Here is a 16,868-nt window from a genome sequence, read left to right on the forward strand (position 1 = left end):
GACACACAGGAAGCCAGTGTAAAGACTTCAGAACAGGAGTGATGTGATCCACTTTCTTAGTGTTAGTGAGGACTCGAGCAGCGGCGTTCTGAATCAGCTGCAGCTTTCTAATAGATTTTTTAGTGAGACCTGTGAAGACACCATTGCAGTAGTCCAGTCTACTGAAGATAAAAGCATGGACAAGTTTTTCCAAATCCTGCTGTGACATTAGTCTTTTAATCCTAGATATATTCTTTAGATGATAGTAGGCTGATTTAGTAACTGTTTTAATGTGACTGTTGAAACTCAGGTCAGAGTCCATGACTACACCTAGATTTCTGGCTTTATCTGTTGTTTTGAACATTGCAGACTGAAGCTCAGCGCTAACATTTATACGTTCTGCCTTGGCTCCAAAAACCATTACCTCAGTTTTATCTTTGTTTAATTGGAGAAAGTTCTGACACATCCAGTCATTGATTTGTTCAATGCACTTACTCAGTGTTTGAATTGGAGAATAGTCTCCTGGTGAAATTGTTATGTAAATTTGTGTGTCATCCGCATAGCTATGGTAACTTATTTTGTTGTTTTTCATTATCTGAGCCAGTGGTAGCATGTAGACGTTAAAGAGAAGAGGCCCCAAGATGGAGCCTTGAGGTACCCCACATGTCATATTTGTCAACTCAGATGTGTATTTACCTATAGAAACAAAGTTGTTTCTGTCCTTTAAGTAGGATTCAAACCAATTTAGAACTGTTTTCGAAAGTCCCACCCAGTTTTCTAGTCGGTCGAGTAATATGTTGTGGTCAACAGTGTCAAACGCAGCACTGAGATCTAGTAATACTAACACTGAAGTTCTGCCACTGTCTGTGTTTAAGTGGATGTCATTGAAGACCTTTACAAGAGCAGTCTCAGTGCTGTGGTTTGGACGAAAGCCTGACTGGAACACATCGAAACAACTATTTAAATGCAAGAAATTACTCAACTGTTGAAAAACAACTTTTTCAATGATTTTACCTAGAAATGGGAGGTTTGATATGGGCCTGTAATTGTTCATTACTGAAGCATAGATTATTCTTTTTTAAGAGTGGTTTAATGACTGCAGTTTTCAGGGCCTATGGAAAAATACCTGAGTGAAGAGATTTGTTTACTATCTGAGGCCATGCAACTAAAACATCTTTGACAAATCCTGTTGGAATAATATCAAGGCAGCAGGAGAAGGATTTCAGAAGTTGAATAATGTCCTCTAGGTTTTTATCATTAATCTGATGGAATTGTGTCATGGTGTTTGAATTGATATTAGGTGGACATAGGGACAACACATTTGCTGTACCTGATGCAGAGGCACTGACTGCTTGTCTGATTTTCTGAATTTTGTCAGTGAAAAAGGAGGCAAAATTATTGCATGCCCTGGTGGATAGAAATTCAGAGGCTACTGACACTGGGGGGTTAGTTAGTCTGTCGACGGTAGCAAACAAGGCACGTGCATTGTTTTTGGTAATGATGTCAGAGAAGAAAGACTGTCGTGCGTTTTTCAATTCCAAATTATAAAGGCCAAGTCTCTCTTTATAGATTTCAAAGTGAACCTGGAGATTTGTTTTTCGCCACCTATGTTCAGCTTTTCGACACTCTCTTTTTTCTGCTCTCACGGTCATGGCCTTTCTCCATGGAGATATTTTCTTCCCAGTCACTTCCTTTACTTTAGTTGGAGCAATGGCATCTATAACATTTTTAATTTTTGAATTAAAATGATCTACTAGCTCATTTACTGAGATGTTAGCAGGGGCAAGTGTGGAAGAAAAATTCTGAGTAAACATTTCCCTAGTATTTTCAGTTAAATATCGCTTTGTGGTTACCTCTTTTTGAACATTTTTGTGAACAGAAATAGAGCTCTCAAAAAACACACAGGAATGATCAGAGAGTGCAACATCAGTCACCACAACCTTAGAGATATTCAGACCCTTTGAGATAATTAAGTCCAGAGTGTGCCCCTTATTGTGCGTGGGCTCCGTCACATGCTGAGTCAGTCCATAGCTATCAAGAACACAAAACAGTTCTTTAGCCCCTCTGTCCTGGGGGTTGTCAACATGGATGTTAAAATCACCAACAATGACTAGACGGTCAAAGTCAATACACACTATAGACAGCAGTTCAGTAAAGTCATCAAAAAAGCTTGCACAGTATTTGTGGTCTATAGATATTTAGGAACAGAGCTCGAGAGGAGCATTTCAGCTGAAGGGCCACATATTCAAAAGAAGATAAGATGTCTTCCTGCATTGAAGGGAATCATTGAACAAAATAGCAACTCCACCTCCTCTCTTATGCATTCTTTCCTGACTCATAAAACTAAAGTTGGGAGGGGTTGATTCGATAAGAACAGCTGCACTGTTATTTTGTTCAATCCAAGTTTCTGTTAAAAACATAAAATCAAGATTGTGCTCAGTGATAAAATCATTGATTAAAAATGTTTTTCCTGCCAGAGACCTGACATTTAATAAAGCTAGTTTAAGTTTGTTAGATACACCATCAGTAAGATGTGTTGTGACAAGCTGTGGCTGACATGGAATCACTGCTAAATTTGATAAACTCACACGAACGTTTGAGCACTTCCTGTTTCTAAGCTGATTCACCGCTCTATCTATCAGGCTTCGGAGACTGCGATGCTTTCTTGAAGGGAGGGGAGGTGGTTGACGTAGGCACGGTGATGGAGACGGTGCGGGGGTAGAGGACATGCTGCCAGGGGGGGGAGGTGGTTGACGTAGGCACGGTGATGAAGACGGGGGAGATGGTGCGCATCTCTGCAGTGATTTTGGTGGGCGTCGTTGAGGAGCGGGGATAAAGGACATGCTGCCAACCCTGCGTATCGCCTTAGTTTGGTCTTTGAACTCCAGGAAGGAATCGGTGCCAACCCTCTGTATCTCCTTTGTGTGTTCAGCGATCTCCAGGAGGGTTGTTGAGGGTGAAAGGGTGAACGGAGAGTAGAGAGAGCTGTGGGGTGAAGGAAGAGTATCCTCAGAGGTGATAGGGGGGGTGAAGGGCGGTGGAGACTCCTCCATTTGTCTCCCATAATCAAGACATTCCTCAGGCGGGTGCAGTGATAGATTTTCAAGGTTCTATGAGCGACAACCCCATATTGTATAGATATTCGTATATCACGGCCTGAAGTGAGCTATTGCATTTATAAAACGGTTACCACGTGTGGCTGGCAATGTGAAAGAAAAATACACACTCCAATTTAAATAGTTTTTATTATTAAATAATGATGTTCAAAATAAAATAGTCCCTCCGTTGCCTTCTGCACAAAACATAGTGCGAGGTGGTTGCTATGCAACAATAATAACAGCTAGAGAACATATTGGACAGACAGCATTGTCGTCGTTTAGGTGCTTTTTTTTTCTAGAGATAGGCGCTTCTCAATCCACTCCTCCATAGTAAGGCCACCCCGGAGGTCGAAGTTAACCTTAAATGTTTCCATTTTAAGCTTTGTTAGTTAGTTTTGTGACGGACGTAATGGAACAGTTGTAACGGTTCTCAGACGCGGAGGGATCCTGACTTCTGAAAAGTAACTACAATTATACCCGGGATATACACTCATTATATCACGGCTAAGAAACATCAGATTGCTTGATTTGACTTGTCCGTTTTATAAACATATACTAACTGTGCTAACCCCCCCCCCAACAAAAAAGTTGTACAGCGAAGTGAAGTACATGTTATGTTATTGTCACTGTCACTACCCGATCCGTCCCCCTGCCCGATCGGTACTGCGCATGTGCGAGATGGTCCGGAAGTCGGGACGGCAACACAAGATGGACACTTGACACAGTGGCTTTAGACAGCCATATGCCATACATTTTTGCATACGTTCACAGTAAATATGTATTCAGTATGATAGCTGTCTAACATAAGTTAAATCCATTTCTCACTTATTCTGACAATGTATTTAACCCCAAATAAAAGAACCCAATAAAAAGAGTTGTTAAATAATAGTGAAGTCACGTTATAATAACAATAACTCATATCTCTCGAGTTTCCTTTTTGAGCTTTGCTAAAAGCCACTGTGTCAAGTGTCCATCTTGGGTTGCCGTCCGGAGTTGTCCAATATGGCGGACCATCTCGCACATGCGCAGTACCGATCGGGCAGGGGGACGGATCGGGTAGTGACATCTATAAAGCCGTGGAGGGCGGGAGTTTATAAACCAAAGAGTAACCGCCCCTACGGGACGCTGTAATAGAGAGGCGAAGTCACGCCCATCTACTTCCGGCCCATGGGACCCCGGAAGCGAAAAATTTACATTGAATTCAATGGAGAGAGAAAACGTATCTTTTGATCCCGTTTGAATTGTGCCACGAACTACACATATGATGTTTGTCAATCTTAAACAATAAGTTCCAAAAAAGTCACATTTTGTCGTAAAACTGTTGAAATATAAGACTATGAAAAATACGCGACTACAAAGACTACAAATCCCAAATCCCATTCTGGCTCGCGTAAGTGATGTCACAGGCGATAATGCTCCAAGTGGTTGCGACTCGTAATTAAAGCGAAGAAGAATAATAAGAAGAAGAAGATCTCATAACTGATTTATTCCCTCCAATAAATAAGAGATTGCTAAAAATAAATTCACTTTTACAAGATGCCTGTGTGCTTTGTACCAGGTTGTAATCACATAAGTGATCATACTTATAGATCATAGCTCGTTCTATCGCTTCCCGTCTGATGAAAGGACCAGGAGTCGTTGGACCAAACATATCAGGTAATACACATGTTGTGCATGGAACACAGTCAAGCTAGCTACATAGCTAGTAGCGAGCACGTTAGTTAGCATCACATTACTTAGCCTTGTCATTTGTATTAGCCTTAACATGAAGTGAACCCAAATGTTAAACAGTAAGAGTAGTCATGATGGTAAGTATTTTGTGAAACATTTGAAGAGGAGCCTATCGCCCCCTCCACCAGGTGCTAAGGGGGCGGGAGGTAGGCTAACGGCAGATTAGCATCTGCGATCTTTTCTACTTAATGCTATCTGCTCAAATGGTTAACATTGAACATTAAAAGATCAGGCAGTTCAGGGAGAGTCGAAGGAAGGAAGGCAGGCAGGCAGCTTTGCATGACATGTATTTATTTATAGAAGGACCATGCATACAAAAACATTAATCTCAGCAAAGAGAAGAGATGCAATATGCCAGATTATAGCTAATAGCTAATTTCCATCTGTGGTCCATTCTTCTGGACGTGTTTCATTGTGATGATAGTGAGTCAATCTGTTTGTTGGAAAGACAGTAGTTGAGTGATTACTGATAGAACATTATTAAAAGAGATAATTATTCAAAGTGTTGTTACTGACCTTTTTCTCTTTTATTTTCTTTACCTCACCTGTAACTGCTGAGACCCTGAGGAACATGCACACTGGACTGACCTGCTCTGGCAACCTGATTTCCACTGTACGTAATAGTATTTGGTTATGGTATATTATTTATATACATCAAAGGCACAATGCACCCCCCAGAGACACACATGTATTGAGTGTGATATTGTGCATAGGTCAAGTGAAATCATCTTTACACACTAGAAAACTGTAGGAGCGGCAACTTGTTTTGAAATTGAATTTTTAATATCCGATAATGAAGTTGATCTGTTTTCTTTATTCTTCTCTCTTCCCAGCTCCATCCATCACCGTGCTCTGTTCCTGCAGGTCCTGCTTGCTAATCAATGCTCATATGTTTTTACACAATTACAAATAAAGTCAATGTATTGTATGACATGAAGTTGTGCTTCATTCGGAGTCAATAATAAATTCATTCTGCCTTCAACTGCACAATGATTGTGGACTGCACCGACATCCATGTAGCTGCCCCCCAGTAAGATGAACCAAGCAAAGAGGGTCACCATCATGCCCAAGGACATCCAGCTGGCCCGCTGCATCCGCGGAGAGAGGGCTTAAACTGACCTGAGACCAGCACACCCAAACACAACGGCTCTTTTAAGAGCCACCTACAGTTTCAAAGAGTTGCAATCCTACGTTATTATAATTATTAAACTGGTTCATGTGTCACTTAGTTTACTGAACCGTGATGAATGAAAGAAATTAGTGAGGTAGTGGTTTAAATAAGTTACAAAGACATTAATATATGAGTAACAGGTCAGTGTAAACACAAGCTTCTGTCAATTATGGATCACTCAAACTATTTATATAAAAATATGTAATAAAGTTCTAAAACAAGTATTAGGTATATTCCTTGATAGCTTTTGGAGAAGGTTGTTTTTAAGTTTACTAAAATCTATCGTTTCAACTGTTTCACTTTATAAAAAGGAACAGGTGAGTAGAGCATCATTGAGTTTCTTATTCTGTCAGTAAATTATCCAAATGAAATGTTTATCATTATTTTATTCAACCCTAAACAAATTGATTGTACCTTTTTAATAATGACCTTACATGGTTAAGTTAAATTAACTTCAGAAAATCAAATCTGTTCTGAGAAAAAACTAATAAATGTTTAAAGATAGGAACTTGCCATCCCACTGAAAAACAGTCCGTAGAGATTTAAAGGCGTAGTTGTAGTTCAGTCCAACGTTTCATCTGGATTCATTTCTCCAACAGTCAACTATTTTCATAAAGAATATATATATTTTTCAAGTCAACTTTATTGTCAATCTTACTCAGTTTGTGTTTATAGACAGAGATCAAAAATACTTTTAAATCAAATAAAATTATACAATTTACAGATATGTATACAAATATATATATATATATATATCCTATATAATGATGGTGGACACTTCACCTCCAGCAGGGCAGATGGCTGCACAAGTCCATCGGGGGATGCTCCCAAAACACTGACTCACTCACAAAGAGACCAGACTCGAACACTGTCTCCTGATAGGCCTGCACAAAAGCCTTCACCCCTTCGGCCTCGTTTACAACCCCCCAGTTGACAGCCATGACTCCGTCCAAGTTGTACACCCCGAGCACCCTCTTCATGAGGGACGCGCATGGAGTGGATGAAAGTCCCGACCGTAGCACAGCACCAAACTTGCTGGCTGTCAACCTGCCACTTTGTCCGCTGTCCTCCGGTGGCTGTCTGGATGGCAGCTTGCTGGTCTCTGCTCAGTCGCATTGAGGCAAGAATTGCCTCAAGCCACCGACCCCCATGCCCCTTCACCAGCTCCGGCACGGTGACAATGGCCTGATGTTGAAGCCGCGGCTCTGGCTCAGGTGAAGCCATGCCATGCCACACTGTGCGCCCCTCAGTGCAGACCTGAACCAGTCTACATCCTGAGTGGCGATGTCTCTGGCCAGTGGGTTGTAGGTCTCCTCTTGCTGTTGATAGAGTTGAGACACCGGCTGGATTACTTTGGAAGTGCCAGGCTTCCTCCACTGGCACTCAACATCTGTGGAGCTGATCTGCCACATGGCACATATTGCCAATGCTGCAGCGTGGCTGCATTTGTACATCCCCCGTGCACAATCACAGACAGCGCTCTGCATCGCGCCATTGTCTCCCATGCAGATCTGTACAAATAAAGTAAGTACCATGTTTGTTAGCATGCTATAATAGATTGAATGAGCAATAATACAAGGATGGTCCGGATCTGGGGGTGGGAGGGGTTATTTTTCCATAGTTTTGTCTGATTGTTGTTATTGTTTGTTTTTTCTGTATTTTTTGTAATGTGTGTTGTACTGGTTGTGATTGTACATTGTATTTTTCTAAATGTGTATGAATACATTTTTGAAAAACATTTGATCAACAATAAAAAAGGATTTGGTCAGGATCTAGACTCAGTGTGTAGTTTATTAATTAATCAATGCTCTCTACATTAGGAAAACACATACCAGTGTACCCGAGGGAGTCACGCACAGCTGTGCCTGGATAACCAAACAAATTGACAAGATAACCAAAACCCTTGAATCTACACACAGCAAATAAACTCAAATGACACAACGAGATGTAAAAGGAGATCACACATACAGTATAGTCGATATAAAACTGGCCGCTTCAATCTGAAGAGCAACTAAAACAAAACACGGGAGTGTACCTTGTTCTTGTGAACACTAATGTTATCCACAGCACACACAGACCACGAAGTTCTAAAGGAGAACACTAGTTACTGAAACAAAACACGTTAGTGTACCTTGTTAGCTAATGTTAGCTAGCTGACATTAACGTTACACATTGCACTCATATTACTCACCAACATCTTGTAAAGCCGGTCCCGCTGCTCTTACAGAACCGAATAACTCCCCTTTCGTGTATGTACAGCTCTCAACGTGTCCAGACTTGTAGTCACCTCGTTTTATACTTTTATTCTCATTCTGAAAGAAACAGGTGAAATTTGCTAACGTGACGGCCATCTTTGTGATGGTGACGCGTATTGTGCGAGACCAAGAGACCTGTAGTTCACTCAGCGGTTTCACACAAAAAAATGTGTAACTTCACAGTTTTACGACACATTTTAATTTTTTTGACTTGCAAAATGTTCTTTTAAATTGACAAACATCATATGTGTCATTCGTGGCACAATTCAAACGGGATCAAAAGATAACCTTTCTCTCTCCATTGACTTCAATGTATAATTTTACGCTTCCGGGGTCCCATGAAGGCTCCCGGAAAGGGAGGGACTTCGCCTCTCTATAAGTAAAGCGAACGCACCCGCAAGGACACCAGGCCTCCTATTGGTTGAGGGATTTGGACAGGATTGTTGCACAAAAGTTTCGAGCGCACAGAATAAATCTGAGAGCAGAAAAAATCTGTAAACAGCAATATATCTGAGTGCAAGCGTACAGTTTGAGCACAAGCAGAGCACATCTAAGTGCAAGCAGGCACTATTTGAGTGCGAGGACAGGGTTTGAGGGAAATAAATACATTAATTATGCTCTCAAATTTAAATACCACGCTCTTGAATAAAGATAGGGAATAACCCCCATAGTAGGGCTGTGCAATTAATCGTATTTTAATCGCGATTACGATTATGGCTTGCGACGATTATGAAAACAGCATAATTGACAAAATACGATTATTTTGCTGGGTGCGCTTTCGCCCCTCCCTAAAAGCAGTGTTGGGTGTAACGCGTTACAAAAGTAACGGAGTTACAGTAATATATTACTTTTTGCTGTAACGAAGTAATGTAACGCATTACTAATGAAATGTGGGTAATATATTACCCGTTACAATGCTCAGTAACGCAGTTATAACACATTTTAACCCGAAATTAAATGGTGTTTTGTTTTTTAACAATGTACTAACATAGCGAGACATTCCGACACCAGACAAATTGTGCGGGTAGATTAGTAAACCTGGTGTGTTTACCCTTCAGGCTTCGCGCCGGGATCTTCGGGCAGTTGAATGTTATGCACCCTCTATTCAAAAAAGAGAACGGAGCGAAAAATACTAACAACAAATTGTGTCAGGTGCGCGTGACCTGCTCCGCTGCGCGTGCATCATTTCCAAAGTGCTTCCACAGCAGTGACACACATCTGTGGATAATCATTTATACGAACATTGTTAAAGCAACCATCACTAAACGCCAGCAACACTGCATCTACTGCAGACCGTAGCAACAGGTCAGATGGGGACATCACGTTACTCTCCGTTGTGGACACTAGCTTACTCCCGCCTGACTCGCCGCCCTCAACCCCGGAGCAGTGTCTTCATCGCCCGAAACACCGCCGCCCCTCTGCGGCCCGCAGGTGCCAGAATACCACGGCAAAACAGAGCATGCCAAGGTATATCTAAACAAGTACCCGCCTGTACAGTGGGGTTAGGTGGTCATTTTGCAGCTCGTGGTATACAAATAGACAAGGGCTAGAATATGTGAAAATAGTGCCATATTCTGCCATGCCTGTAGAAATGTTGGGTCAAAAAATAATGCATACAATAGCACAGATGCCTTCACCACGAATGGCTACAAAAATATCTCATATCCCAAGCTTATCAACAAGCTAATGTTGCAGCTGAAATGATCTCCAGGTCACAAATTCAACCTCACATGATGATGTGATACCAGTTATCAAGCACAGTAAATGTTTTCTTCCCAGAGTATATGATGGGACCAAAGTGATGATTAGTACATGGTTTTAATAATACTTTTGCTTTTCAATGTTTGCCATTTCAAACCATGAGCTGGTTCAAATAATATGTGTCTTGATTTACAATATGTTCTCATTTGTGTTATCAGTACAGCTTTTAAGCTTTTGTGCTTTTCGTTGCCATAGTCCACTTTGGACTGTATGAGATATTTCAGGATTGCACTTTTAACTCACTTGAAATGTTCTCACTTGCTTGGTTTCAAAACATAACAAATGCCATAATCTGTTCACTGGGACCATCAATGCTATTTTTCATTGCTGTTGCCGGCCACTATTGCTCATGTAAACCTACTACTGCTCCGCCCCCTGTAACCTCAGAGGCACCCTGAGTCATTTTGTCCTGGAACCGTGCCTGTACACGGCCATATACTAAACAAACTACAGAGCCCATTCCGTGTCCTGTTATTATTCACTTCCTCTCTGCCTTCTTCTGGTGATTTATCTGACGTCCAGCGCTCCGTCTTTTAACCTCTTTTCCTTTCTCTTTCTTGATCCTCCTTAGCAACCTTCATTATAGTCCTTGACAGCGGTCTGTATGACTGTATTAACAACGTGTCACATGTTAAGAATTTACAATCAGAATCGAGTATTCAACTAACCCGTGTAATACAAGTTGTTAGTAGCCTTAAGGGCCTACATAGTTGTTATGCTATACCACATTGCCCTTCATTTGATGTATAATGAGCTGCACTGAACTACATTTGAGCATTTAAAATACCTAGCCATTCTTTTGCGGTTATTTTGGTGAAAGTAACTAGAAAAGTAACTAAAGTAGTGTAACTCATTACATTTCAGAGACAGTAATTTTTAATGTAACTTATTACTTTCAAAAGAGAGTAATAAGTAATATGTAATATATTACATTTTGGAAGTAACTTGCCCAACACTGCCTAAAAGCCCACTCGGCCACGTGCGAGTGACATGTGTTGTGAGTGTTCAGCGCGAGCGAAGATGTCAGAACAAGAGCAGCAACTCGTTAAAAAGAAGGGTAAAACTATTTCCACTATTTGCAAGTACTTTGTCTTTACAATGAAAAAAAAAATTAAAAACCTTTATTTATCCAGGTAAAATCCCATTGAGATCAATGATCTCTTTTTCAATGGAGACCTGGAGATACATTTCACATCGCTAAAGATATGTGCCCAGTTAGCACTGTTAGCAACCAGGGCAACTTGTCAACACGTTGGACATGCGTTACGCGATGCCGTCTCGGTATTATTTCAGCAGGTCTGCGCTGCCTGCACTATATGACAAATGGCTTCAGCTGACTACTTTGCGACCACAACGGACCTATGGTCTAGCCCAGGGGTGCCCAACCAGTCGATCGCGAGATGTGTCCAAAAATAGAACAACAATAGTCTGTTTTATCGTTAATGTCCTGTAAAATAATCTTCCTGTGCCAGAATAATGCACTTGAACGCATCAAAGTTTTGTGATTGGCCGGCGTCACCCCATGTGTCGGGGCGTGGCTGAGGGTCTTCAGTACAGGTGGCTTGTCACCTGCCTGCGCTCATCTCTGAAACCAGACCATGTCAACAGGCTGGTGTTTCTTGCAAAAAATCTTTAAGAGATGACATGAGCAGCCCTACCAGCATTTGCCATGGTGGCCTAAACATTTTTATTTGATCTTAAATTGTAGTTCAACATTTATTTCCTGTTACTTCTGGACCATGACGGTTGGCCAGCTTTCAACGTTTAACTGAGTGGAATATGTTGAATATGTTTTACCAAAATGTTGGCTATATGTTAAGGAGTAGGTTGCGACAGTGCACTGCATCATATTTGATTTAATTTATTTTGGTCTAATTTATTTTTATTTATCATATTAATAATATATGTTTAGTATGGTTTTGGAAGTGCGCTCAAATATATTTGTTGATCTTGTTTATTGGTAAAATATTATTTGTTTTAAAGTTCAATAAATGGTCAATGAATAATCGTCAAAATAATCGTGATATCAATTATTGACCCAAATAATCGTGATTATGATTTTTGCCATAATCGCACAGCCCTACCCCAGAGCTATTTAATAGAAGAGTTACGACATCTCCGTTCACTCCAATGGACCACTTTTTTACAGCAATGGCGGATCGTGGAGCCTCTCAATCGTTCCCCGGAAGTTAGCGCCAAGGCTGGCAGAGCTGTGGAGTTGCAGCATAATAGACCGTTCGTGACGGACTTTTAAAGGTAAGAAGAAGTTTAAAGATTTATATTGCGGATATTATCAGTACATCTGATTCAAATGAACATGTGTATTAAAGGATGTCAGTGGATTATCCCTAAATTAGTAGATTTAGGGAACGTTTACAGATAACAGATTAAGCTAGCATACCGAAGCAAGTTAGCAACACACGTTGAACAGCCTTTTAATTGTAAATTCCGTTCTCTTAATGTCATTTCGTCCAACATGTTGAATTAGAGAAGAGGGGCTTCTAAACGGGATTGTATGGAGGGAGTTAAATATTAGATAAATATAACTTTGGTGCGTGTAAGAGTGAGTGTTTTTAGCAGAGCCATATTGTGTCCTTGTGATTCTGTTGATTATTACCTGTCTGTATAATGTTGCAGCTCAGCTGATTCTGGATTGATGGCAAAGGGAGAGGGACTTAAGTGAGAGTGAAAACACAAGGTACGTTTAATACTGTTTTATATAAGTAAACACCTTATCTCCCCAAGGCATTTCCCATCCAATAGGTGTGCTGTGTGTGTATAACCCTTTCTCCTGTCTGTTACTCCCTCTTTCAGCACAAGAACCAGAGGGGGATTCAATGGAGCCTGAATACCTGCACTGAGACCCTCACCCTGCACCCTGAGTCTCAACTCTGTGTTTTTCAAGCCTTTCCCTGTTTTTTTGTATTAAACAAAACATTAAGCTTTCTCAATGGTGTGGTTTTCGTTTTGTGAAAAAGTGCAAATGCAGTGTTTGTATATAATTACATCACATATTTTGTTGCTGTTGGTCGTGAAATTGCTCCTGCTGACTTGAGCCAGCCATTTTTTCCTCCGCTCTGTGTCAGTGGGGAAGCCGTACATTCGTACTCCTTTCTCTGAGCGATTTGAGCATCCCCAGGCAGCAGAGCAAACCATGGTGGCTACTAGGAGGCAGCACAGCAAACCAGGACAACACGGAGGAAAAGGCACCGACAAACTGCATGATATGCTATTCAATGTTTATTGAATTCCATGTATTTGCAATGGATGTTCCTAAAACAATACATTTAACATCATCATTATCATCATATGCTGCTAGTCCTGCTGCTGCTGCTAGTCCTTTGATAGTCACCTGTCGGTCTCCTGTACTTTCTGAAAGCCATAAAGACGACATTAGTCATTTAGAAAACTTGTGTCCTCAATTACCAGGGGATTACAGAAACTACCATGAATTTAAGAAAATGGTAGAAATGAATCCAATCTGAATTTTAAAGCATTACTTTAGATCCCCTCCCTCTAAATGTATCAATAAACATTAGAAAGTGATGCTCCTGACTACCATACAAGTTTAAGAAGATAATATTGGTTTGAAATAATTCAAAGCTATAAATAAACAGCAACAGGCTCTTTAACAAGGCACTGTTAGTAAAATGTAAACTAGTTGTTCTCACTAATCCTAATATTATCACTTAATATTAGCAAATTCGATTTTATTTTTTAAAACATATTGATGTAAATACATACACATATCGATTTGTTGTATAAATATTGCAAATCAAAACCTTTATTCACTAATAATTAACACAAATCGTAGTTCTATCTCCTGTTATCAATGCATTCACATTGCCCGCCATGAACTTCCGGGGAACGATCCTCGTCTACATGAACCACGTGACGATAACCGTTTTTGGACTTCCGGTGTCGTAACTCTTCTATCTATATGGCGCTGCCCTACCCCATAGTATTGGTCCTTACCCTGCTGTGTGAAGAGGACAGGTTATCCAGGTCATCAGATCTCCGGTTCTCGGTCAGCGGAGCGTATCTGTTCTGGATTGGCACACTCGGTGGTTTAGGTGGATTTTTTTGTAGTTCTCCCTTTAGCAGCTGTCCACGACTGTTTCCTAGTAGGAACAGGGGTTGAAGAGGCGCTCTTCCTGAGTGCTAACAACGCAGGGGGATACAATGTGTTCAGGTAGTATAGGGACTGTAGGTAGTTTCTCCCAGTGATGACATAAGAGGGAACAGCTCCCCCCTGTGGGAGGATGACTTCCTCAACTCCTGAGGATGTATTCATATGGAAGCATCTTAGAAGAAAATAAGTCTCTTCCGCTTATGTTCTTACCGTATATGTCGATGGAGGGCTTACTTTACTAATAGATTTCCCTTCAGACTCACATGATGTTGCTTTTTGTTTATTTACAATTCATTCAGGAGGACATTGCGATTTATTTGTGTTTAATTATTTAAGATTGTTTTTTCCTAAAATGGATGTTCACTTAAAAAGATCTATATCTGGTATGCAATATAAATATAGCTTTTAAGGTAAAGTGAAAACAGGATGCCACTATTTTGAGTTCCAAGCACATTGTGATGATTATCAGGACATTATCATGCATCAAAATGATTCTGGGCAGGATATTTGTGAAATATAATCTTATAGTCTAATGCAGTACAGTATAATATCTGACCTGTGTGATGTATAGGTCTCTCACGGTGCTTAAGCTTAGGGATATACAATCTAATAAAATCAGTTTTCTGGCTGTTTGCAAGCTTGAGCTTCTTAGTAAGATTATTTGAGCTCATTACATTTTCTCACACATCATACCGTGCATGGTTCCTCTTTCACTCTCCTCATGGCCACAACAGTTTTAATGTTGCATGCGTACATCATACTGACTTCTTCTGCAGTGTCTGTCTGACATATAGTGGAAAGACTCAAATATCAAAGAAAAAACAAAGTTTGCATAATGCATTTTACTCTATAACCTGGTGACACATTTGGTTTGTGCAAAGGATCGTGTGTAACAGTGACTGCATGTCTTTGCTATATGTGAATGTTTACGTTACTTTGTGTGTGTGTGTGTGTGTGTGTGTGTGTGTGTGTGTGTGTGTGTGTGTGTGTGTGTGTGTGTGTGTGTGTGTGTGTGTGTGTGTGTGTCCAACTGTGCTTACTCAACTGTAAGTTTCAGACAAGCTCACTGAATAATTCAGTTTTTTATGTCTTGTTGCCATGGTTGTCGGTGAAATGCCTGCATGGGCCGGTACGACACATCACACACACCAATATGAGCATGTTGACAGATGTGAACACCAACATACACACTCTAAAGAAGAGATAGAAGGAGAGAGGCATTATGAATCTGCTCTCCCTCAGTTGCCTCTCCCTTTACTTCACACTCCTATTATTATTAAAACTCTTTTATTAACCAGCCTGGCCGGGTGTAGGACCCCTGCTGTGGACACACAATGGACACACTGTGAACAAATGGGACTGGTTTCCTGTTGATGGAACACCTCCAGTGTTTCTTTTGTAATCTTTGCAATGTAAAAGTTAATTTCCAACTGAATCCAAACTAGTAAATCCAGTTGCTATCCACTCAAATTGTGTAATCTTAAAAGAGAACGACATCTTGCAAAACATACTATAACACTTTTGTATACTGTGAATTATAAGCTCTCTATTCATAAACTGTGAAATCTAAGCGTGAAATCTTTATCTGTATACATTTCACACATTCCAGAGGACACTTTTGTTGTGAACTAGTCAAATGAGCATTAAAATACCAAGAGTTTGAAGCTGTTTGGCCCTGGGCCAAACTGGCACTTTGTGCAATTACCGTGTAAGGACAAAGTGCTGCACAATGCACTAAAAGCCCATGCCTTTAATGATGAGAGCAATTATAGGTTATTTAAAGAGTCACAATATTTGTCAAAGGTTGGGCGATTGAAAAGTTCTGAATAGGTTCACTATGGAGATAAACTTAAAGTGAAACATTTTCAAAACTCTGTACAGTACATATGGTTTAACTTTAAGACATTAAAACATATTAGTCATGAATTCTTAGCCATTTTGAAAAATAAAATCCAAAAAGAAGGCAAAAAAGTGAGGACAATTACATTTGTATAAAGTCTGGAAAGCTCAACAAATCATTGGGAAACACAGAATAGCCAGGGATAAGTATATGGAGACTTTCTGAATTACAACTGAGGGAACTATAATGGACAAAACAATCTGTGGGTCAATGAAGTCTCCCATTTATTGTCTATGGGGCAGATCCTGAACAGGAAGTACATTTTAAACTTATTTTTTTGGTTTCTGGGTTGTGCTCATGTTCACAAATATAGATTTGACTTTCCTACAGCAAGGAAATAACATAACTGTTTTAAGTTAGGGTAAGAGCACACAAACTAAATCAATATGTTTCCATAATCGTTATCACACTAACAATAATCGAGACAGATTCAAGTGCAGATGTATGAAATAAAAATACCAGCACATCTATCAGTGCAACTATACTAAACTTTAAATAAAAACTCACATTACAGTCTAATTTTGGAATGCTCAGTCCATTATGTTTGCACCATGGGAACAATATTGTACATCTGTGCACGTGTGAAGCTCATCTGTTACAGTGGGCTCCAGGGGGTCACATGGGAAAGTTTTGGGGAAATGCATGAGAAGGAAGAGGGGGAGTGAACTGATATTCAAAGTTGGAAAAAATCAACATTTGCTTTTCTCTTTTTTCAGTCGGGCTACGTCGGATGCGCTCGAGCTCAAGGAGATCGCGCGCACGCAGCTCTCGTGGGGCTGAGAGAGAGAGAGAGAGAGAGAGAGAGAGAGAGAGAGAGAGAGAGAGAGAGAGAGAGACAGAG

The 16,868-nt window shown here is 40.4% G+C and overlaps 1 long non-coding RNA gene across 1 annotated transcript; it reads left to right on the plus strand.

Moving 5' to 3' along the window:
- The first annotated feature begins 12,094 nt into the window (after positions 1-12,094).
- LOC139435693 (uncharacterized) lies at positions 12,095-12,871 on the plus strand. The gene is made up of 3 exons (XR_011644904.1): positions 12,095-12,251; positions 12,633-12,693; positions 12,810-12,871. It is a non-coding gene; the product is annotated as an uncharacterized lncRNA (long non-coding RNA).
- The last annotated feature ends 3,997 nt before the right edge of the window (positions 12,872-16,868 follow it).

The sequence above is a fragment of the Pseudochaenichthys georgianus genome, chromosome 18 (assembly GCF_902827115.2).
Source record: "Pseudochaenichthys georgianus chromosome 18, fPseGeo1.2, whole genome shotgun sequence".
Lineage (NCBI taxonomy): Eukaryota > Metazoa > Chordata > Actinopteri > Perciformes > Channichthyidae > Pseudochaenichthys > Pseudochaenichthys georgianus.